General features: G+C 41.7%; 2 long non-coding RNA genes across 2 annotated transcripts; one reads left to right on the top strand and one right to left on the bottom strand.

The window, feature by feature from the left end:
- Positions 1 to 1,340: 1,340 nt before the first annotated feature.
- On the bottom strand, positions 1,341 to 2,145 carry LOC120572967. The gene is made up of 3 exons (XR_005641536.1): positions 2,028 to 2,145; positions 1,525 to 1,880; positions 1,341 to 1,397 (listed from the first exon to the last, which is right to left on the bottom strand). It is a non-coding gene; the product is annotated as an uncharacterized LOC120572967 (long non-coding RNA).
- Positions 2,146 to 6,189: 4,044 nt separating this feature from the next.
- On the top strand, positions 6,190 to 6,728 carry LOC120573044. Its single transcript, XR_005641618.1, has 3 exons — positions 6,190 to 6,208; positions 6,484 to 6,519; positions 6,706 to 6,728. It is a non-coding gene; the product is annotated as an uncharacterized LOC120573044 (long non-coding RNA).
- Positions 6,729 to 11,188: the final 4,460 nt, after the last annotated feature.

Genomic DNA, 11,188 nt, shown 5'->3' on the forward strand with positions numbered 1-11,188 from the left:
GAGAGAAGTGTATGCGCGTTGTGCACACGCTACATTATGGCCAAGCATGTGCCCCTAAAATAGCATCTGAATAACGCGCTAGTGACTTTAGACTAGCACCAGTGACTTTAGACCAGGTTTTTCCTGGTCAGTGGCGGAATTGTTTTCTGAAATCGCAAAATAGCACCAAGTAACGTTTGCGCCGGAACACGCCTCCTCTTTTCGCTGAACCGCCCCCGGGAGCGCAAATACATTCCCTATTTTAGCGGCGTGCGTGCAAAATAGGAATGATACATGCGTCGGTGTACAAAGGCAATTGCGCTGAGTGCAAGATAGGGCCCTTAATCTGTTAAAGTGTGTTTTCCAGTTGTTGAATGTATGTTTACTGCATCCATTGCACTGTAAAATCACCTTTTCACTGTAATTAGATCAGTTGATATGGTTTAATTATAATTTACAGAACTTCTAATCTATTGATGGATCAAATGAAATTATTTGGAAACATTGCTAACTTTATTAGCATTGACTTTAAAACTGTCCAGAAATGTATGAGACAATATGTCTTATACTTGAATTTAAACAATACAAACAATATAAACTGTGATAGAGATTTTGGAGACTGGTATGAGTGTTGGCAGTAAAATATTCTTTAATGAGTAGACTCTTCTAGTACTTTCATACGAATTCTGATGATAATCTAAGGTTAGATATGTTGAGCTGCTTTAGCTCTGTTCAAAGTAAAAAAAAGAAAGAAAAAACAATTGACAAAAACAACTTGAGGATCCAAATGTAACAAAATAAAGTATTTTTCTTACAAAGATGGTGTGTGTAGGTTATTATAGGTGAGTTATCAAATTCTATCATGTTCTGTTCATTATTATATCACATTACACAAGTTGGTTTATCTACTTTAAACAGTACGTACTGTACATGGCCTTTGTATTATTCACATTATTTCATAACCACAACCTTTTGCAAACATGTCATTCTACTTTGGAGATAATGAATGCAGTTTAAAGTCTGATTTATTAACGGACTTTAATCACCTGCTTTTTATATCTAGTTTATATCATTAGCTGGAAAAATACCAATCTTAGCAGAGGCCATGAACCCTTTAAACGATTGAACAGAAAACAAAAATACTAAATAAACATGATATAAAATAAACCGCAAATAACCTCATCTGACACACAAACAAGAAATTGAAGACCTCTTTATTAATCCTGATTTGAAGATATTTTTTTGCACAGATCAAACAGCAGATTTACACATGTCCTCACACCCTCAGAAAGAAAAGAGTTGTATATACAACACATGTGAAAACAGGCAGGTGTAAAGAGCTCTGAGACTTTTCAGATGAACTATGTAACCCCAAGGGAAGTTTCCATCATTCATTGTGTTTTCATCTATGGGATGTCCTGAAGATGATAAAAAACATGAGTCAGTAAATGTGTGGATACAGGAGCAGTCTTCATCCTCTCTGATGTTAGAAACTGCAGCTACAAACTGATACTCAGAAAAACTCACTCAGAGAGACTCACTCACCTGGCTCTGGAACCTGCAGACGGATGAATCTGATTGGCTCAGAGTCGAGGAAGGCTCTTTTTTTACGTCTTAAACCAAGTGATGCAGCTCGACACATAATATTGCAGTGTCGTAGCTGTTCACATTCTTCAGAATTAAAGACACGTCTCCATCCTTCAGATCTCTGTCCACCAGCTCCACCCTGTCCTTAAAGGATGGATTCTGTTGCTTTGTTTGCAGGTGTCCATTGATGTTTAAGAGGACGTACTCTGGCACCAGGTCAGGTCTGCTCCATTCTACAACGCTGATGGGGACATCTGCAGCCTGACATGGCAGAGTGACATCATCTCCAGGGTGCACTGTTAGCACATATGGGTCTGAATAACAATTATAATCAAGAAACACACAAAAAAAAAAATTATCAAAGTAAAACTTGACATCATGACATCTTTCTATCTTTCTAACACTGGTCAGAAACATTTCATGTCTGCATGCATCTTTTCACAATAAAAGCTGATATTTACTAGAAGCTGCTTCAGACAGAAGGACCAACAGGATGATAAATGGAGCCATGAGAGCTTTACGAATGTTGTTTTGCAGTTGTCTTTCCCTCTGTCGCTGTTTTCTGCCACACTTGATTTTACGCAACGCCGAACTATATTTAATGCACACTTTTGGTATGCTGGTTGGTGCGGACTACATTAGGACATGATATCAAGTACTCCAGGGGTTGGTACTCTGTCTAAACCCTGTTTAGGGTACAGAAAGGGAAACAAACTAAGTCTGGAAGCTGCACCACGAACAGAAACACATTTGTTTACACGGCAGTACAGTTTGTTTAAAGAAATTGTCACAAAGTACCATATAGCATATTTAATATCAATGTTTCACTTTTTATGATCAATAAAGAAAGAGCAGCATGTTGATTGTATTATCTGAACTTGTTGTTCTGGTTTTATCTCGTGGTGTTTTCAGACAATGGAAATAGTTTGTTTCCTATGTGTTTTTTAATTTATGTAATTTCTACTGTAAGTGTTACATGTATTTTCATCAAACAAATCCATTAAAAAACAAAAGCAAATACCTAATAAACTGGGCACTGAGTCCTGAAGTTGATTATGAAGTTTAAAACTTTATAAAGTGTCTGATTGGAAAAACACACAGTGGTTTCCCCTCCACATTTTGAACAGATGAACCTCTCTACAGTCCATGTCTGCTGAACTCAGAAATACTCAACACTCAACCAGCTGTCTACACTGCACATTGTAGTGGAAAGTTTTTATCTGTCATACTGATGTGTGATATTTCTTTCATATATTATCTATTACAGCATGGTTTTCATATTTTCATGACTTTATATGTATTTACTTTCATACTATACAATATTTACTCTGTTTTCTATATTACATTATAATAGATTTTCCCCTTTCTGGTCTACATATCCCTGCCTCTGCTGAATTATTTTTATCGCTCGTGATCACAAAATGTATCCCCTCCTCAAAGTGATCAATGCTACTTCACCAATAGCCTGGACCATATATTATACACCTAAAATAGAAGTATTTTTTAAAGTAAAGCGCTGTAACGTGAATATCCATCCATCTTCGTCCGCTTATCCGGTATCGGGTCGCGGGGGTAGCAGCTCCAGCAGGGGACCCCAAACTTCCCTTTCCGAGACACATTAACCAGCTCGGACTGGGGGATCCCGAGGCGTTCCCAGGCCAGGTTGAAGATATAATCCCTCCACCTAGTCCTGGGTCTTCCCCGAGGCCTCCTCCCAGCTGGACGTGCCTGGAACACCTCCCTAGGGAGGCGCCCAGGGGGCATCCTTACCAGATGCCCGAACCACCTCAACTGGCTCCTTTCGACGCAAAGGAGCAGCGGCTCTACTCCGAGCTCCTCACGGATGAGGATGAGCTGCTCACCCTATCTCTAAGGGAGACGCCAGCCACCCCCCTCAGGAAACCCATTTCGGCCGCTTGTACCCTGGATCTCGTTCTTTCGGTCATGACCCAGCCTTCATGACCATAGGTGAGGGTAGGAACGGAAACTGACTGGTAGATCGAGAGCTTTACCTTCTGGCTTCTTCTCATTGTCCCCTCACTCGCGAACAAGACACCAAGGTACTTGAACTCCTTCACTTGGGGTAAGGACTCATTCCCTACCTGGAGAAGGCACTCCATCGGTTTCCTGCTGAGAACCATGGCCTCCGATTTAGAGGTGCTGATCCTCATCCCAACCGCTTCACACTCGGCTGCGAACTGATCCAGTGAGTGCTGAAGGTCACAGGCCGATGATGCCATCAGGACCACATCATCTGCAAAAAGCAGCGATGAGATCCCCAGCCCACCGAACTGCAACCCCTCTCCACCCCGACTACGCCTCGATATCCTGTCCATAAACACTACAAACAGGATTGGTGACAAAGCGCAGCCCTGGCGGAGGCCAACCCTAACCTGAAACAGCTCTCGCTTTGGTCGTACAGAGATTGGATGGCCCTGAGAATGGACCCCCTCACCCCATACTCCTGCAGCACCTCCCACAGACATGTAGACTGGTTGGGCATACTCCCAGGCCCCCTCCAGGATACTTGCGAGAGTAAAGATCTGGTCCGTTGTTCCACGACCAGGACGTAATCCGCATTGTTCCTCCTCAACCTGAGGTTCGACTATTGGCCGAACCCTCCTTTCCAGCACCTTGGAGTAGACTTTACCAGGGATGCTGAGACACCCTCTGGTCCCCCTTTTTGAAAAGGGGAACCACCACCCCGGTCTGCCACTCCTTAGGCACCGTCCCAGACTTCCACGCAATGTTGAAGAGACGTGTCAACCAGGACAGCCCCTCCACACCCAGAGCCTTGAGCATTTCTGGATGGATCTCATCAATCCTCGAGGCTTTGCCACTGTGGAGTTGTTTAACTACCTCAGCAACTTCCACCAGGGAAATTGACGACAATCCCCCATCATCCTCCAGCTCTGCCTCTAACATAGAGGGCGTATTAGTCGGATTTAGGAGTTCCTCAAAGTGCTCCTTCCACCGCCCTATTACCTCCTCAGTTGAGGTCAACAGTGTCCCATCCTTACTGTACACAGCTTGGATGGTTCCCCGCTTCCCCCTCCTGAGGTGGCGAACAGTTTTCCAGAAGCACCTTGGTGCCGACCGAAAGTCCTTCTCCATGTCTTCTCCAAACTTCTCCCACACCCGCTGCTTTGCCTCTTTCACGGCAGAGGCTGCAGCCCTTTGGGCCCCTCGGTACCTTGCAACTGCCTCCGGAGTCCTCTGGGATAATATATCCCGAAAAGACTCCTTCTTCAGTCGGACGGCTTCCCTGACCACCGGTGTCCACCACGGTGTTCGTGGGTAACGTGAATATAGAACAATAAAAGAGGAGCAGCTGCTGGTTGTATTTAGCCGCTACAAGGCAAGGCAAGGCAAGGCAAGGCAGCTTTATTTATATAGCACATTTCACAGGGCAACTCAAAGTGCTTTACACAAACATTAACAAATAGGAAATTCAAAAATAAATAAAAACATTGACGAATACAAATATAATACAAGATAAAATACAAGACAGATAGAACTAACAGAAAGAAATTAAGAATAGGCAACATCAAAAAGAAAGGTCTTAATTTAAACGAGCTGAGAGTCGCAGCAGACCTGCAGCTTTCTGGGAGTTTGTTCCAGATATGTGGAGCATAAAAACTGAATGCTGCTTCTCCCTGCTTAGTTCTGGGGACAACAAGTAGACCTGTCCCAGATGACCTGAGAGGTCTGGGTGGTTCATAGTGGAATAACAAATCAGAAATATATTTTGTCCCTAAGCCATTTAAGGATTTATAAACCAGCAAAAACATTTTGAAGTCTATTCTTTGAGGCACAGGATGCCAGGAAGTTTAGACAGAAAAAGTGAGCGTCATGCGTTGATGACAGTTAAGTTTAGGCACCAGAACGACTTGTTATGATTAGGAAAAAGATGGTGGTTTGATTTAAAGCACTCCCGAGGAACAAACAAGCGTTTCTTGGGTGAAAGTATTTTGTTTTCCCTGTGAAGTGATCTCCGCTCTCCGGCTTGAAAGCGCTGTATTTTATATTTTGGTTGGATATTGAAGTTCATGAAAAAGTCTTTTGGCACGGCTGTCCGAGTGTTTCTATTTCCATGGTGGTATTGGAAGGGGGGATTTAATTCTTGCATGTCTTATTTTAACATCCACCCCGCCCCCTCCCCTGCTTTCTTCACAAATTGCACCCTGCATATCAGCATATTTAACAATTGCTCCCTAAACATGTAAGAAAAAAGGAAAATGCAAAACCTTAATGAAATACCAAATAGCCATTAAAATCCCTAGGTCTAACAAAAGACTTAAATGAAATTTTAAAATACCATCAAGTACTATAAAGTAATCAAACTTTGTGTGGGTTTCCTCTCACAGTTCAAACACATGCAGCTTCATTAGAGACTCTCAGCATTTGTTTGCATGGGTCCAGCTGTGCACAATCTTACTGTTCATTTTGATGTTTTAAAGGCCATTTTTACGAGATACAAAGACACAAAACACTTTCCTGTTTCCTGCAAGAAAAACCTCAACGGTGACTCGTCAAGAGGAAACAGGTGGGCTTTTCTCTGTGTGACTGGTTAGATGTTAATGTGCTGATCTCAGATGACCAACTTTTCAAATGGAGGAATCGTCTCTACAGCTGCTGCTGGGTAAGTTAAAGTTTAGTTAAAGTAAAGTAAAGTAAGTTTGTCTCCAAAAGATTAGTTCTTAAACATGTCTGCATGGAGTGACTGATGTAGGCAATGACTGAATCCAACACCATCAAGAGATCGTATACAGCTAAGACAAGAGTCTGAACTTCATTAATTATTGTTTTCCCCCCATAGCTATCTCATGTCAGTGCGCGGTTGTTTTTCAATGCCTTTTTTCTGTTTTGATGTCTTGTTGTTGATTAAACTAACTATGAGGTTACTTTTTTCTGCAGTTGTGATCTCACTGCTGAGCTGCACAACAAACCAAGGTCAGTAAACTTTGTCTATCACATGTGAAAAGTGATTCAATCCCTGATAGAAAAGTTTTGGACAGTGTTTGAGGAGGGAAACCGCAGTGCATTGAACAGTGAAATGGGGAATACGAGGAATGTGGACAAAATAATGGTTGTAAGGATGCAAATCATCATATATAACTGCATCTTTCTGTCCTCCAGCCTCTCTGACTGTGAGTCCCAGCAGCTCTCAGATGTTTCAAGGACAGTCTGTCTCTCTGAGCTGTGAGGACGACAGCTCTGCTGGATGGACTCTGAGGAGGAACACGACCAGAGAAACCAGGACTCGGTGTGGAGATGGCTGGGGAAAACCTGCTGGTTCTATCTGTAACATCAGCCACATCCCCATATGGTACAGTGGAGTTTACTGGTGTGAGTCCAGAGAGGGTGCAACCAGTAACAGCATCACCATCACTGTCTCTGGTAAGATCAGACTGTGGAGTCAGTATTGATGAAGCTGTGTGTGAATGGATGACATGCTGTAGTTTGTCTCTGTGTTGAGGTGGACCAGTGATCCTGCAGAGTCCTGTCCTCCCTGTGATGGAGGGAGAAGACCTCACTCTGACCTGTAAAACAAAGACATCCTCCAACCTCCCAGCTGGTTTCTATAAAGATGGCTCCTTCATCAGGACTGAGCCTGCAGGTCACATGACCATCCACCATGTTTCCAGGTCTGATGAAGGCCTCTACAAGTGTCTCATCAGCAGTGTTGGAGAGTCTCTGTCACAGGTGAGGAGGTTAAAGGTCATTATTGAACACACATGTGATATTTGATATTTTCACCTCTACTTAAACCATATGAATTCCCTTGTGTGCAGATTTGTGTTTAACACTACACATTATCACATTATTAAGCCTAATTTTATGAATTACTGTATATACCTGGAACACAAAAAATAAACATTTCAGTTTAAAGCCTAATAAAGAGCACCAAGCGCATCAACATCATTCACTAACCTTCATCCTGGACTATACATCCACATCTCTCTCTCTCTCTCTCTCTCTATATATATATATATATATATATATTTGCATTCTGAAAAATAGCAACAGTGAATGACGCTTTTAATTATATATTTTGTTCATTTTAGGGAAACCCAAGACTACAACTCCTCCTACGTCCCCCTTTAGTCATGATTCCTCATATCCTCCCTCAGAGTGGTGTTCCGATTGTGCTGGTTCTACTGGTTCTCCTGGTTAGACGATGCATCCGAAGAAAACCTGAAAGTTAAATTTCTACCAAAAAGACTAATTATACTGCAGTTCACATTTAAAAATCACATTTCACTGTTGATGTTTTCTATTAATAATTCAGAATTGGAGCTAAGCGTTCAAATACATTTTCAACTCTAATTACAAACTGTTTCTTTAAGTCAAATGGATCAAGGAATCAATGGTCAAGGAATTACTTTTCTGTTGTTGACTAAATATGCCCATCCCAGGGTGTCTTTAGCATGCTCTGTGTTATGGTTTGGTACTGTGCCTTGTACTTTGTTCCGTTTCTGTCTCGTTTGTATTGTGTATTCCGGTGTGTTTCCTGTTTTATTGTGAAAAAAAGAAAGTCTGGTTTTCTGTTTTGTCTCTTGAGTTCTACTTCCTGTGTTTTTCCGCCTTGTCTTATTGTCCTACCCTAGGCAGAGGTAAAGATGTTTTATTAATTTTCACTTGTGTAAACGTGTGTGTGTGTGTGTGTGTGGGGGGGTTCTTGTTTTTATATTGTCGTGAGGACTGCGTTTTAGACGAGAGGATATTTTGGGAAAATTGTATTTATTTATTTTTTTAATATTAGGGTATATTTTAGAGGAAGTGTTAGTAAGTCAATGTTTTAGTCTAGTCCAGTTGTTAGTGCAGTTTTTAGACTGCAGGATCCAGGGATTGAACCTCCGACGTTCTGACTTGTATACCTACCCTCTGAGGCACAGCCGCCTCTAGACTACAAACAGGACTTTAAGAAACTCCTCAACTCTCTAGCATTCAATGGTAGAACCCTTCCCTCACACGACCGGTATGTAGGGCATTTTAGCCACAAATTGCTGAGCTTTCACACTAAATAAGCTTATTCTGCCGAGTAGTTGGGCTTTCTTGCCTTGCAGATTTTCTTGGATTGTGGTTGCAGCTGCTGCTGTGGTCCTTCTCGCCGCCTACAACTACATTATTATTATTATTTATTATTATTATTATTATTATTATCATTATTATTATTATTATTATTATCTATTCAATTAAATTTCATTTATAGTATCCCATCATAACGAGAGTTCTCTCTTGAAACTTTGAAGGTAGAGTAGGTCTAGACCACACTATAATTTACAAAGACCCAACAATTCCAGTAATTCCCACAAGACCAAGCATTTAGTGTGACAGTGGCGAGGAAAAACTCCCTTTCAGGGAGTAACCTGGGACAGACCCAGGCTCTTGGTTGGCTGTTGTCTGACGTGACAACACAATATAGATAATGGACTAGAAATAGTAGTTGCAGTGGGTCATGGCATAACAGGGTGTAGCAGGGCATAGCACGATATAGCAGGGCATAGCAGGGTGTTGCAAGGCCCTGCATGGCATAGGAGGGCACTGCAGGGCGTAGCAGGGTGCCTAGCAGGGCCACAGTGACAGCTGCAACCATGATTTAGGTGCCACCCTAATCCAGGGAAAACTGCGGGGCGAGAAAACATTAGGGCTCCGGGGCACAAAAGCACTTTATGATTATCTGGGATAAGCACTTTATAAATAAGTTTGACTTACTTACTTACTTACTTACTTACTAATGGCATACATTTTTAATGCTCTAGGAGTCCCGCTGTGAATTCATGCAAAACGTATGTCACGATAATTGGTTAGGTTTAGTAAAAGATTGTGGTTTAAGTACGTGAGTTTGTGATTTTTAGGGTTAGCATTAACAGTTGTAGTACCGGCACTAATGTCATGTGTATTCATTCTATTTCCCAGGAAGAAGTGATCCAGCTGCAGTCTACTCGGCAGTGACAACAACAGTAATGTGTCAGTAATTGACAAATAGTGATCAATGACATCAAACAAACAGGAGGAAATAGTGACTTTGTTAGGGACTATTTTCAGTGGCAGATCAATCCTGATTAAAGCTCTAGTGAGTTTTTTGTCTACAGAATTGTATGGGTGGAAATAAGAATAAAGTACAATGTGTGTTGATGGAATAGAATGCCTTTTATTGTCATTATACACATGTACAACAAGACTAAAAGGTGGTGGTGATGATTGAACATTTCAGCCATTGCAACATTGACTATGTTTACCTGCAGAACATATTCTGGGTTCTGTATTTCGACTAAGATGTTTCCATGGCTAATGAAAGTGATTATTCCTGTTTCCATGCAGCTATGCAAAAGTTTTCCACCGGTGGCAGACTTGTAAGAGCATATGAACACAGCCTCCCTCTTTTCATCCCTCCAACCACCTTCTTGAAAAGGCCTTGTAGGATTCACTTACCTCACACACACTCACTCACTCATTCACTTACACACACACACACACACACACACACACACACACACACACACACACACACACACACACACACACACACTGATGTAGGTTTCTCGTAGGGTACAGATTTGATCATTGGCAATTTATCAAAGATGTTTTATCAATATTAATAAAGTTCTGAATATGGTTATTAATAACTTTATCAAATCGACAAACAACAATCAAAACGGGGCACCACCCTGCTAGTCAGGGACCAATAATCTAACTGTGGAACAGTCTCATTTCTGTAAAAATCCTTTAAAAGGAATTAAAGGAAGGGGTGACCCGTTCGACCAGCAGTTATCACAACAAATACACAAATAATCACCAGCAACTACTAATTAAGTATAACCGTATAATATACATTTTACAATATCACAACCAAGCAAAAACAAAAGCTGTGTGTGTGTGTGTGTGTGTGTGTGTGTGTGTGTGTGTGTGTGTGTGTGTGTGTGTGTGTGTAAAAGGGGAGGGGCGGTGTCGAAATGTAACTCCAAAGCAAACCCCAAAAATGGCTACTCCTGTGAGCTGCACAAAACCATTTAGCCTCAAGAGGGCGGTAGTGGTGCTGAGTGCACGGAGAGGAAGAAGCCAGGTGGGGGTTGCTAGGCAACGCGCACCTTTATACCATATGCTAAATCACCTATAAGCTCTATACAAAACCCACGTGGTTAAATTAGCAGAGTTAGCTCGGGAGCTACGTGGTTAGCTTATATGTCCGTGTGTGGGTTAGTAAAAGGAACAGAATAAAGGAGGAAAGGAAAAGAAACACTCTGATCTTAGTTATAGATAATGGCCAGCTCCCTCAGCCACCCAGGTCTGGACCCCACGTGTAGTTAGGACAGACTGAGACTTTTGATTTACCGAGGGAAACGGCCACTATAACCACTCTAGTGACTAACAGCTGATTCACTGCGATTATCTCGCGGACAGTAACTAAACTCCGTGAAAGGAGCGTTTTCGCAGATAGCGTTTACGGTTTTAACCCAGCTACTTAACACAACATAAATCAACGGTATAATTGATCTATTATACATTCACAGAACAGATTAATAATCATATATGGACCAGTACATGATTAAATCAGATCAGATTAATGGCAACAATGGCAGCGAACCCTTTGCTCATTAATAACAAAACAAAACGC

The sequence above is a fragment of the Perca fluviatilis genome, chromosome 14, assembly GCF_010015445.1.
Source record: "Perca fluviatilis chromosome 14, GENO_Pfluv_1.0, whole genome shotgun sequence".
Lineage (NCBI taxonomy): Eukaryota > Metazoa > Chordata > Actinopteri > Perciformes > Percidae > Perca > Perca fluviatilis.